General features: G+C 49.6%; 1 protein-coding gene across 2 annotated transcripts in view; it reads left to right on the forward strand.

Moving 5' to 3' along the window:
- Window positions 1-13,869, forward strand: part of rbm44 (RNA binding motif protein 44) — a 290,943-nt gene that overhangs the window by 226,054 nt on the left and 51,020 nt on the right. The window lies entirely within an intron of this gene.

The following is a 13,869-nucleotide window of genomic DNA, read 5'->3' on the forward strand; positions in this document are numbered from 1 at the left end:
ATTGGCAGTCACACCTGCTTACATTGTAAGACTGGCTACCTTCAGTAGCTGTGAAGTGCTTTGAAACATCTGATATCATGGTAGCTGATATGTAAAAGCCTTCTTAAGAGGACAATAAACAGTTTATTGTGATGTTCATTTATCTTTTGTTTGCAATGCAGAATTCCTATGTTCTATTGTGATCCATGTCCTTCTTTTGGAGCCAATGTTTTTTCCCTGTTTATTAAATTGAAAGCTATTACCTGCATTTGTAATTTTGTGATTGTCTAGCAGTTACGAATTACAACTTATTAGGAATTTGAATCCAAAAACAGACAATCTCCAATTGAAAGGTTTCTTGATACATGTTGAGAATAAATTGAAATGAAAAAGCTAGGAGGGAGCCTCCAGGGAATATTTTTCAACTTAAAGTTGTGCATCACAAAAGGGTAGTCTCTGGATCCAATTTATATAGGTTGCTTGAGACTAATAACTGAGGGACAGTGTGGGATGGTGGAGCTTATATATCAAAAAGTGACTGGTTTGTTCATGATTATATTGCCTTTTCCCATTTCCAAGTTAAGGATGGGGAAAGGCCATTTGGTCCATCAGTACTCGCCCTTTCGATAATGAATGTCTTCCATTTTATCATCCAGTTGTGATTGGCATCCCTTGGGTTTTGTTCCCATGACTCTGGCAGCTTATTCCAAATAATCATCAGTTGAAGAAATAATTTAAATTTCAAATATATAAAATCTTTATTATCTGGTATATGGGTGACGCAGTGGTTTGCACTGCTGCCTCACAGCACCAGGAACCCGGGTTCAATTCTGGCTTTGGATAACTGTCAGTGTAGAGTTTGCACTTTCTCCCCGTGTGTGCGTGGGTTTCCTCCGGGTGCTCCGGTTTCCTCCCACAGTCCAAATATGTGCAGGTTAGGTGGATTGGCCATGTTAAATTGCCCCATGTGTCCAAAGATGTGTAAGTTAAATGGGGTTACAGGGATAGGGCACGGGGGTGGGCCTAGGTAGGCTGCTCTTTCAGAGGGCCGGTGCAGACCTGCTGGGCCAAATGGCCTCTTTCTACGCTGCAGGGGTTCTATGTCTGAGAATGGGTGGTGCCATTTAAACCAAAATGCCAGTTACCTAAAAGCTCCATTATGAACCAATTCTAGGTGATCTTGTGTAATGCAGTCCTTGTAGGCATTACAGAAGCCCTAGAGAAATGACTTAAATCTTTGGCCTAATTTCAAAATCCTTCCATGCTGGCTTTAACTGCCTGGTAAGTTTACCTGTGAGTTTTTTTAAAAATGAGCTGACAGAAATTCCAGTACAGTGCCAGATAACACACTTTTTGATGTTCTTGTTTTAATTACATTTTTCACCAGCTTAAAATATACTTCTTTTGGTCTGTCTTTTTGGCTTACAATAATATTCTGGGCTTTCTCTTATAAATGTTTTCAAAACTCAGCATGGTTCCGCTTAAGAAAGAACCGACTTATTCTTGTATAACACTTTGAACATAGAAAAAAGTCTTCACAGAAAATTTATCAAATTAATGTTGACACCAAAGCAAAGAAAGGAAATATTAATGCCTTCTCTCTTTATATTGCGCCCGGTCCCCAGGTGAAGTTCCCCAAATTTGGTAACCTGGGCGAGATCCCTCACTTTGTTTCCGTACATCTGGGATGCCCCCAAATTATGCTGTCCTGGATGAGGAGAGATGGGCTGTCTCCTTTTCTTTATTCAGCCCCCCATCATCTGCTGATTGCAATGATACACCATCAATAAATAATACACGACGAGTGATAAACGTAACTGAGGCTTTAATACACTAAACAGCAAGCCCCCTGTCTCTGGACCCAAACTGGGTCCGGGGGCAGAGACTTGCCACTTTTATACAGAAGCCCGAGGGGAGGGGCCATAGGCGGAGCCAGCCTGGACAAGCCAAGGCATGTACGATACAGTGGAATGCATATAATACAATAACGTGGTTTACCACATTCACCCCGTGTTTAAAAAAGAGTCCAGCAGGGGTGAAGTGGTCTTAAAGGTCATGTCAGTCGGGGGCCTTGACCTTTCGCCATGATAGCCTCAGTCCCGGCTGTGGTGTGGGCGCCGGCGGCAAGACCTGCGCGTCCGGGAGCGTGTTGTCATCTTCTTCTTCACCCAGATGTTGAGTCAGCGAAAGGGGGGGGCGGTGTACGGTCGGAGGTGGTGATGCTTGTCGCCGGTGGGCATGCGGGTGTCAGTTCGCGAGCGAGGTAGGCAGGGGTGGGGGAAGACGGTGTTGAGTGGGGGGTGGTGGTGATGGTCTCCGGGGAGCCTGCAGGAGCTAAATCCCAAAGGGAGACCGTGTCCTGCCGCCCGTCCTGGCGTGCCACGTAGGCATATTGGGGGTTTGCATGGAGCAGCAGGACGTTCTCGATGAGGGGTATGGTTTTATGGCTCCTCGCATGCTGCCGGAGAAGGACGAGCCCTGGGACTGTCAGCCAGGACGGAAGCGAGACCCCGGAGGTGGACTTCCTGGGGAAGGCAAACATACGTTCATGAGGAGTCTCGTTAGTAGCTGTACATGGGAGCGACCGGATGGAGTGAAGCGAATTGGGGAGGACCTCCTGCCAGCGGGAGACTGGGAGACTTTTCGACCGTAGGGCCAGAAGGACGGCCTTCCAGGCCATCGCGTTCTCCCTCTCCACCTGTCCGTTTCCCCGGAGGGTTGTAGCTGGTCGTCCTGCTAGAGGTGATGACTTTGGTGAGCAGGAACTGACGCAACTCGTCGCTCATAAAGGAGGAGCCCCGATCACTGTGGATGTAGGCGGGGACCCGAACAGGGTGAAAAGGCTGTGCAGGGCCTTGATGACGGTGGCAGAGATCACGTCAGAGCAGGGGATGGCGAAGGGGAATCTGGAGTACGCGTCAACAATATTGAGGAAGTACACGTTACGGTCAGTGGAGGGGAGGGGCCCTTTGAAGTCCATGCTGAGGCGCCCAAAAGAGCGGGAGGCCTTTACCAGATGTGCTCTGTCTGGCCGATAGAAGTGCAGTTTGCACTCAACGCAGACCTGGCTCCCTGGTCACGGACCTGACCTCCTCAATGGAGTGGGGCAGTTTGCGAGCCTTGATGAAGTGCAAAATGCGGGTGACAGAGGTCATTGTGGAGGACCCGGAGTCAGTCTACCTGTGCGCTGGCACACGTACCGCGGGAGAGAGCAGTTGGGGGCTCATTTCAGCTTCCCGGGTCGATAAAAGATATCATAGCTGTAGGTGGAGAGCTCGTTCCTCCACCTCAGAATCTTGTCATTCTTAATCTTGCACCGCTGTGTGTTATTGAACATGAAAGCAACCGACCGTTGGTCAGTGAGGAGAGTGAATCGCCTGCCTGCCAGGTAATGCCTCCAATGTCTCACCGTTTCTACGATGGCTTGGGCCTCCTTTTCGACGGAGGGGTGTCGAATTTCGGAGGCATGGAGGGTACGGGTGAAGAAAGCCATGGGCCTGCCCGCCTGGTTGAATGTAGCGGCCAGAGCAAAGTCCGAAGTATCGCTCTCCACTTGGAATGGGATGGACTCGTCCACAGCGTGCATCGCGGCTTGGGCAATGTCTGCTTTGATGCGATTGAAGGCCAGTCGGGCCTCAGCCGTCAGGGGAAAAGTGGTGGATTTGATCAGTGGACGGGCCTTGTCCACATAGTTGGGGACTCACTGAGCATAGTAAGAGAAGAACCCCAGGCATCTCTTCAGGGCCATGGGGCAGTGGGGGAGGGGGAGTTCCAGGAGGGGGCGCATGGGGTCGGGCCCTAAGACTCCGTGTTCCACGATGTAGCCAAGGATGGCCAGGCGGGTTGTGGGAAAGACGCATTTCTCTCTATTATAAGTTGGGTTCAGGAGCTTCGCGGTGTGGAGGAAGCACCGCAGGTTCTCGTCATGGTCCTGCTGGTCACGGCAGCAGATGGTGACGTCTAGGTACGGGAACGTGGCCCGCAGCCCGTACTGGTCACCATTCAGTCCATTTCCCTTTGGAAGACAGAGACCCCATTGGTGACGCCAAAGGGAACCCTGAGGAAGTGACAGAGGCGGCCATCTGCCTCGAAGGCAGTGTATTGGCGGTCCTCCAGGCGGATAGGGAGATGGTGGTACGCAGACTTCAAGTCGACTGTAGAGAAGACTCGATACTGCGCAATCTGATTGACCATGTCAGATATGCGGGGGAGGGGGTACGCATCGAGCTGCGTGTACCAGTTGATGGTCTGGCTATAATCGATGACCATCCGGTGCTTCCCCCATTCTTGATGACCACCACTTGGGGCTCTCCAGGGGCTGTTACTAGCCTCAATGATCCCCTCTCGCAGGACCTCCGACCTGATGAAGGCCCTGTCCTGGGCACTGTAGCGTCTGCTTCTGGTAGCGACGGGCTTACAGTCCGGGATGAGGTTTGCGAAGAGGGAGGGCCGGGCTACCTTAAGGGTCGCGAGGCTACAGATGGTGAGGGGGGCAGGGGTCCATTGAGCTTTAAGATAAGGCTCTGGAGATGGCACTGGAAGTCGAGCCCCAGTAATAGGGCAGTGCAGAGATGGGGGAGGACGTAGAGCCTAAAGTTGGTGTACTCTATGCCTTGCACAGTGAGAGTCGCAACACAGTACCCCCAGATTTCTACGGCGTGGGATCCGGAAGCCAGGGAGATTTTCTTGGTCGCGGGTAGGATGGGGAGGGAGCAGCGCCTTACCGTATGAAGCTGTCTGTGCTCCCGGAGTCGAAAAGGCAGGCCATCTCGTGCCCGTTGATCCGGACGGTCATCGTGGACTTCGCGAGGTGGTGCGGCCAGGACTGGTCGAGTGTGACGGAGGCGAGTGTCGGAAGGCGGTCGGTGGGCCGGTCGGAGGTAGCGGCGGCCAACGTACGGTCGGGCGAGCAGGGCTCCCGGGAGGCTGCGGAGTGGTCCCAAGGTGGCAGCCCCCATGAGTCGCACGTGGTAGGTGAGGTCCACGATGGCGGCCCCTGTGGGTCCCAGGTGGTGGGTGAAGTGCAAGATGGCGTCCAAGATGGCAGCCCCGTGGGTCGCACTTGTCGGCCGAAATTAAAGATGGCGGCGCCCACGGGTCGCACATGTCGGGTGGCGCGGCAGCTGGGGGTGGCCCTAGCAGACAGCGCTGCTGGGCCTAGAAGATTTAGTGGGGGGGTCGGGCCTGGCAGGCTTTTGCGAAGTGGCCCTTCTTCCCACAGCCGTTACAAGATGGGTTCCGTGTTGGGCAGCGTTGTCGGGGGTGATTACTCTGGGCGCAGAAGTAGCACTTCGGGCCTTCGGCGTTGGCGGGCCGGTGCACGGCGCAGGCTTGCGCCGCACCCAGGTCGATTGATGGCTGTGTCCACGAGGGTATCCCGCGGTCGGAGGTGTAGGCCCCCATGTTCTGGGAGGCCATCTCCAGTGAGTTGGAGAGTTGTACTGTCTCTGGGAGGCCGAGTGTCCCCCCTTCTAATAATCGCTGGCGGATATAGTTAGAGTGCATGCCCGCGACATAGGCGCCCCTGATCAGCAGCTCCGCGTGCTGGGTAGCCGATATCGCCCGGCAGTCACCGTTCCGGCAGAGGATGCGCAAGGCACGCAGGAATTCTGCAAATGATTCCCCAGGGCGTTGCCGCCTCGTGGCGAGGAGGTGCCTAGCATATACCTGGTTGACGGATTTAATGTAATGTCCTTTTAGTCGCGTTATTGCCTCCGCGTATGAGGGGGCGTCCCTGATGAGGTTAAAGACTCTTGGGCTCACCCGTGCGTGGAGGACCTGCTGCTTCTGGAGGTCTGTGAAGTCTTCGTTGAAGGATGCGAGGTATGCTTCGAAGCAGCTTAGCCCATGTTCAAACGTCTCTGTAGCGTCGGCTGCTTGTGGGTCCAGTTCCAAGCGATCAGGCGTGAGTGAGGAGTCTACCTTGAGTGAAGAGTCCATCTTTAGAAGTTTAGTGCATTAAATTAATACACCATCAATAATACACGACGAATGATAAATGTAACTGAGGCTTTAATGCATTAAACAGCAACCCTCCTGCCTCTGGACCCGAACTGCAATGCATATAATACAATAACATGGTTTACCACATGCAACAAGATTAATATTCAAAAGATCCCTCCCTTCCCACTCCTCATTCTTATGTTTTAAAAGGAGCAAATTGAACCAGGCTTTCTGGGGTAAGTTTATGTACTACTAAAGTCAAGAAAATGATAACACCTATACATGCATTCATAAAGTTTAGAAGTGAGAACTGAGTCCAAAGTAAGTCAGTACAAAAAAGTTGTACAAAATAGTTCTTGACTCATGCGGAGCAGGTAATTGAGCGTTGCAATTCAAGATTCCAGTAACGCTGACCTCAGCAGACACATATTCAGTTTTGAGAGTCCGGTGTTCTACTGTTTCGCAGAGAAGTTTCCCTTTTCCCATTTCAACTGTGGTGTGCTGACTTGGCTTACTTCAATCAGAGATAGAGATATACCTGCAAATAGCTTTTGCAAGGATACTGGTGTTGCTGGCTGGCTTTTTGCTTCTGTGTCACACTCTGCCCCCCAGCACTGGTTCACACATATACGCACACAATTGACAGCTTTTCAGCTGGCTATTATCCCAGTCTTTGTGTATTCCTGGAAGGCGAAATCTGTAAATCCGCCTGGAGGTAACACACAGGATATCTCTCGATGAGATGTCATTCTTTTCCCATTATATCTCATTGTCTCTACCAGCGATGGCAATTAGATTCTGGATGCTTTACAAGTATCTTTGACTGGAAACAGTGTGGTTCCATTGTCTCTGAATATCACCCCTCCCAGCAATTCAACCAGTGACTGCTTTACATCCTCAGCCATCTTTGGCTTGATTGCCCATTTTAAAAAAAACTCACAGGTCTTATTTAAAGTTCAATATTTCTGCGCACAATGTGGTGTTTTTCCTTCATTATTATGACAATTAGAGTTAGGACTGAGTTTAGAAGGAACTTCTTCACCCAAAGGGTTGTGAATCTATGGAATTCCTTGCCCAGTGAAGCAGTAGAGGCTCCTTCATTAAATGTTTTTAAGATAAAGATAGTTTTTTGAAGAATAAAGGGATTAAGGGTTAAGGTGTTCAGGCCGGAAAGTGGAGCTGCGTCCACAAAAGATCAGCCATGATCTCATTGAATGGCGGAACAGGCTCGAGGGGCCAGATGGTCTACTCCTGCTTCTAGTTCTTATGTTCTTATGATTCACTGGTCCTTCTTGAAGGCACATTGTTACAGTGTTTTGCATTTGTCATTGTTAACTTTAATTTGTCATTTGTCTGCCCAATCTATAACTCACCTAAATCTTGTACTCCATTCTTTTTACACTGCTGTTCCTATTTTTGTGTTGTCAACCAATTTAGTAAAATTTAGTTTGGTCTTGAAATCTGGTTCCTGATTTTGATTATGAATAACTGGGTTAATGTACTGAACCCTTGTGGCACTCCACTTAACACCTTCCCCCAGTCTAACATTGACTCTCAAGACTACGTTTCCTGTTCCAGAGACGAGGGAGTAGATGGTTATGAGGGGGGTTAAGGCCACCATCAAATCAACTATGATACTGTATGGGGAAGCAGCCTCGATCGAATGGCCTACTCATGCTCCTATTTCTTTTATTTGTTTAACTAGCTTCTCATCGACTCAAATATTTATCTTTGATTCCTGTGGCTTTTAATTTCATTATAAGTATGTCAAGTGAATCCAAATGAAAGTCCACATAGTCTACGTAGCGGATAATGACATTGGGCTCTATTTTAATTTCAGAGCAACAGTGATGTTAACAATCTTGCCTTTTTTAAAGCATAATTGTTATGCAGCTTAAAGTAGTGGAAGATGTGTGGTTAAATGCTAAAAAGCAAATGAAATTAGCAGTTTGCTGCTGCGTCATCATTGACATGTATTGAGGACTTCCGGTGGTGGCGATGTGCTAAACAGTCGCACAAGTGGTGGCTCCCATTAAATCTGGAAATCGACCACTGAACCCACAAAGACCACCCCCCTACCTTCACCCAAAACAAATAACCGCCTGAGGGAATGCCCTCAAATAACCAAGAAAGGGCAGCACGATGGCGCAGTGGGTTAGCCCTGCAGCCTCACGGCGCCGAGGTCCCAGGTTCAATCCCGGCTCTGGGTCACTGTCCATGTGGAGTTTGCACATTTTCCCCGTGTTTGCGTGGGTTTCGCCCCCACAACCCAAAGATATGGATTGGCCATGCTAAATTGCCCCTTAATTGGAAAAAATGAATTGGGTATTCTAAATTAAAAATAAATAAATCCCCGAAGAAGCAGAAAGGACACCCGAGGAAATGCCTTCAAATCCACCAAGAAGCAAAGAGAAAAGAAAGAAAAACGCAAATCGCGGACACGAGGAGCGAATCAGAGCAGGACATGGCAGACCAGGAAAGATTGCCAACACATACACCGATGGGCAGTGGGTGGAGCTCCTAGCACAAGCGCATCAAAAACTCAGAGATTCCTTTAAAGGATGACCACATAGAGACTGTGAAGGTGACCATAGTAATCGCTTTGACCCCCTTCAAAGAGGGGCTGGAGAAAATGAAGCAGCAGTTGGAGATTCAGGAGACACCAGTGTGGGAATTTGAGAGACCAGCTACCGACAAGAGTGACCAGATCACCTCGCTCGAAACAGGGGTGACAGGGTGGCCCAGGGTGCGCTCAGGGGTAGGTGGAGGACCAGGAAAATAGATCCCGCCACCAGGATCTCAGAATCGTTAGGCTACCTGAGGGCAGGAGCCCAACGAACTACGTGGCGCAGATGCTGGGGAAGCGCCCAGATGTGGACGGAGCCCACAGGTCACTCAGACAAAGGCCCAAAACGGGGGAACCACTGAGAGCAATCATTGCAAAACTCCATAGATTCCAGGACAAGAAGCCAAATTTGAACTGGGCGAGGAGCACGCGGTCCTGTAAATGGGAAGGGCATATGATCCAAATATATCACGACATTGGGGCTGATCTGACCAAATGCCGGGCCAAGTTCAATGGAGCCAAGGCGGCCCTCTTTAAAAACAAAGAGTGGTTCAGGATGCTGTACCCGGCAAAACATTGGGTGACATATGGCAACAAAGCGTACTACTTCAACACGCTGGGAGAAGCAGATTAATTTGTTGAGAACCAACAGCTGGGAAGACAGCAGTGAGGGACACACATGGCACACTGACTATTTTTTTGTTGTTGTCGTTTTCTGTTATTTTCATTCCTATATGATATGTCTTTGGCGCGCACTGGAACGATCACCGGCACATCCTATGAAAGGGGTACGGCAGAGGGACACTGAAATGGGAAGGTCCGGGGGGGAAACAAAATGGGAAAAGATAGGAGAAAACACTCCTGGGGAGGCTGCAGCACAGCTGTCTAAAGGGAAGGAAGCGCCTAGCAGAACATGGGTGGGGTGGGGGCAGAACAACAGATCACGAAGAAGGTCAAGGAAGTGGGGGAGGGGAGCCCACAGGGTCATGGGGAGGGGAAGTGGGGGGGGAGGGGAAGTGGGATTGTAGAATGCTGGTTACAACACGTGGGGACGACCAGAGCAAAAAAGGCAATGGTGGCCATCTTTGAAGATCCCGTTTGAAGGGAAACCACTGAGTGTAAGGGCATGTCCACGTGATGAGTATGGCTGACCCCGCAGGATCGGGGGGACAAAAACCCCTCCCCCCCCCACCCTTCCCTAATCGCAATGGTCACCTGGAACATCAGGGAACTCGACGGCCTGGTGAAAAGATCCAGTGTCTTCACCAACCTGAAATGTTTGAGGGCTGACATAGTCTTCCTCCAAGAGACACACCTGAGAGAGAAGGACCGATTGAGGCTAAGAAAGAGTTGGATGGGGCAGACATATCAAGCATGCTAAGGGACAAAAGGCCAGGTGGACAGCCATACTGTTTAACAAGAGGAGTTCCTTCACAGCGACAATAAAGGTGACAGATCCAGGAAGATGATATGTCATGGTCAGCGGTGTACTGGAAGAGGCACCAGTAATGCTTGTGAATGTATACGCCCCTAACTGGGACAATGCAGACTTTGTCAAAAAGACCATGGCAGAAATCCCCAACCTAGACACCCACCAACACATCATGGGATGAAACTTCAAATGCGTACAGGACCCACAGACAAACAAATCTAGCCCAAAATCAGGGAAGCAATCGGCGAGGGAACTGAGTGCATTTATGGAGCAAATTGGGGGTGAACCTCCACCAAATTGACTTCTTTGTAGTAGGAAGGTTGGTGCTTCCAGGGGTGGTTGGGGCGGAATACTCTGCAATAGTAATCTACGGTACGTGGATGTGAGGTTGGAGACGGGCTGGGCCCAATGCCCCCCATGGAGGCTGGACACAGCCCTCCTCGCCAATGTGGCATTTTGCAAGAAGATGTCACAAGTCATTGATGGATATGTATCCTGCATCAGAACAGGGAGATCTCATCCACCACATTCTGGGAGGCATTGAAGGCGGTGATAAGGGGGTAAATAATTGTGCATAGAGCACTCAGGGACAGGAAGGAGAGGGTGACCAGGCAAGGACAGATAGACTCCATTTTGGAGGTGGATCGGCTGTACTCTATGCCCCAATTGTAGAACTACTGGTGGAGAGGAAAATATTACAAATGGAATTTGGCCTGCTCTCCACAGGGAAAGCAGTGCAGGACCTCCGTCAGACTCTGGGGACCTTCTATGAACATGGAGGCAAGGCCAGCTGCCTGCTGACTCACCAGCTGAAAAAGCAGGCAGCCACAAGGGAGATAGCGCAGGTGAAAGATAGGAATAGTAGACTAACCACAGCCCCAGATAAGATCAACAAGACCTTCGAAGGGCAGTATGGTGACACAGTGGTTAGCACTTTTGCCTCACGGCACCGAGGTCCCAGGTTCAATCCTGGCCCTGGGTCACAGTCCGTGTAGAGGTTGCACATTCACCCCGTGTTTGCGTGGGTTTCGGACCCACAACACAAAGATGTGCAGGGTAGGTGCATTGGCCACACTAAATTGCCCCTTAATTGGAAAAAAATGAATTGAGCACTCTAAATTTCTATTAAAAAAAGCGAGGCCTTCGTGACCTACTACTGGGAGCTGTACACCTCTGAGCTCCCAGAGGGTGACTCGAAGATGAGATAATTCCTCGACGGGCTGGACATACCTGTTGTGGGGGAGGAAAAGAAGCAGGGGCTGGAAGCACCACTAGAACTGGAGGAGGTACTAAATCAGTACTCAATGTAGCCATAAGAAAGTAAGCTAAGTAGTCTTCTCATTTAAAGCTTGTTCATAAGAAGGAACACTTTATTTTGGTTTTCATTAATAATAACATTATATAGTTGGAAGCTAATTTAAGTCAAATATGGCATCAAGGTTGCAAACGAGTCTAGTTCAACCTCGTACAGTTGTCAGGGAGATAGGTGAAGTTGGTACCTAGGGAGCGGAGCTTGTGGTAGGGACCGGAAATATTAGCTTTGGTCTTTCAAATCTATAAGTAGAGGAGACTTCTGCACAAACAATACCGGATGTTGAGCAAACAATCTGTAATTTGGAGACCAGAATTAATGGTTAAAATGAAGAATGTTATTCCTTCAGGTTGTGAATTATTCTAAAAATACCAATGTTTATTTTTAAGTCTTATTTGTCCATCTCTCTATTTCTTAATCCAGTCTTTCTTTCCTCTTTTGTTTTTCTTTCTGTACCTGATTTGACATCGGATTCCCTTTTTTATTCTCCTCCTGAATCCTTCTGTTTATTTATTAATCCTTAAATTAGATTAATTAAAGAAATACCCGCCTTGCTACAGAGGCAGAGGCAGCAGGGGGGGTTGGCGTTGCCAAACTTGCTTCATTATTATTGGGCGGCGAATGTGAACAAGGTACGGCGGTGATGGGAAGGAGAAGGAGTAGAGTGGGTTAGGATGGAGGAGCAATCTTGTAAGGGGTCTAGTTTGAGGGCGATGGTGACGGCAGCATTGCCAATGGCTCCGAGTAGGTATTCAGGGTGTAGCCATCTGGGATGGCCACGTCCCGATTACAAAATGGACACCCGCAAGGAATGCAGGGAAAATTGGACAATGCTCAGAAACAAGCAGGTGCAAGCTCTGTCTGTTGATTAGAACTTTAAACACTCAGACAGGACAGAAACTACCAAATGATTTACATACTAATGAGCCATCTCCGGGGACAAAAGGGAAACATTTGGATACACAATGTTAGGACAGACTCCCCGGCGCCAGAAGAAGCTAAGACAAAGCAGACTGACAGTCACCAGGACACGCCCAGTGATCAGGGAACCACCCCTCTATTGGAGGAAAATCAATACCGATGATTGGGAAAGACACAATTAGTTGAGGGCAAGTTCAAGGCCCGCCCAAAAGAGCGCACAGCCCTTTGCAGTATATGAGGTATAACCCAAGGGAGAATCTTTCTCCTTTGGCTTTGGCTCTCAGCGCAGAGAGAGACCAGCTTAGCAGCTGCAGCAGACCAAGTAAGTTCCAAGTCAACGCACCCTACGAGATAGACGCTCCTAGTTCCTACCCTGTAAACTGCTCAACCCAGCAGCCTCAGAACTGAGCAACGGCCATTGTTCCTCTGACTGAGTGGGCACCCGAAGCTAAGTATAGGCCTTCGTAATAGTGGTAGTTTAGTTTGTAGAGTTTATGCTTGAGTAGATTTGACTGTGTAAATAAATGAGCATTGCTTTTGAACTTACTAACTGGTGTATCGAGTCATTGATCAGTATTCGGTTCTGAACCTTGTGGCGGTGTCGAAAGATACCTGGCGACTCTTGAGCAAATGTGATTAAATAGAGCCAAATTAAGGACCAACCAAAAGTTAGCAACAAGGGAGCCCAGTGGTGCAGTCCACGGTGAAGATATGAAATCAGCTCAGGAGGCACTTTAGGATGGAAAGTTATGTCAGTGCTAATGTCGCTGTGCGAGAATCAAGGGTTTGAGCCGGGGGGGATGGATAGTGTATCCAGGAGGTGGAGGGAAGTGGGGTTGGTCAAAGTGAGGGATTTGTATTTGGAGGAAGGGTTCGCCAGTCTGGAGGAGCAAAGGGAGAGGATAGAGCTGCCGAGGGGGAGTGAGTTCAGGTATCTGCAGTTTAGGGACTTTGCGCGAAAGGTCTGGATGGGGTTCCCTACGTTGCCAGGATGCACCCTGCTGGAGCAACTGCTGATTCCGGATGTGGAAGGGGAGGGAATAATTGGGGATATATATAAGTGGCTGGGGGAGAAGGGAGGTGAGCAAGTGGTGAAGATCAAGGAGAAATGGGAAGCAGAGCTGGGAGGGGAGATCAATTGGGGAGCATAGAGTGAGGCACTGCGAAGGGTAAACGAGACCTCCCCTTGTGCAAGGATGAGCCTGATACAGTTTAAGGTGGTGCACAGGGTGCTTATGACTCGGGCGAGAATGACTGGGTTCTTTCAGGGGGTAGCAGATGAGTGTGTGAGGTGTGGGCGGGGGCCAGCGAATCACGCGCCCATGTTTTGGGGTTGCGAAAAATTGGGAAGGTTCTGGGCGGGAGTGTTCGTGGTCTTAGCCAGAGAAGTGGCGGAGGAGGTGGACCCGGACCATTTGGTGGCAATATTTGGGGTTTCAGAGAAGCCAGAGCTCATGGAGTGGAAGAAGGCCGATGTCGTGGCCTTCGCCTCTCTGATTCCATGGAATTTTGCTGGCATGGCGGTCGGCATTGCCACCGGGGATAGCGGCAAGGTTGGGTGACCCGAATGACTTCCTGCGGTTAGAGAAGATAAAGTATGAGTTAAGGGGCTCAGCAGGGGAGTTTGGGGAAAGGTGGGGGATGTTTGTGACCATGTTTGAGGAGCTGTTTGTTGCCGGGGGGAGGGGGGGGTTGTGAAAAAGGGGGAAAGTCTGT

This window comes from Scyliorhinus torazame, chromosome 2, assembly GCF_047496885.1.
Source record: "Scyliorhinus torazame isolate Kashiwa2021f chromosome 2, sScyTor2.1, whole genome shotgun sequence".
Lineage (NCBI taxonomy): Eukaryota > Metazoa > Chordata > Chondrichthyes > Carcharhiniformes > Scyliorhinidae > Scyliorhinus > Scyliorhinus torazame.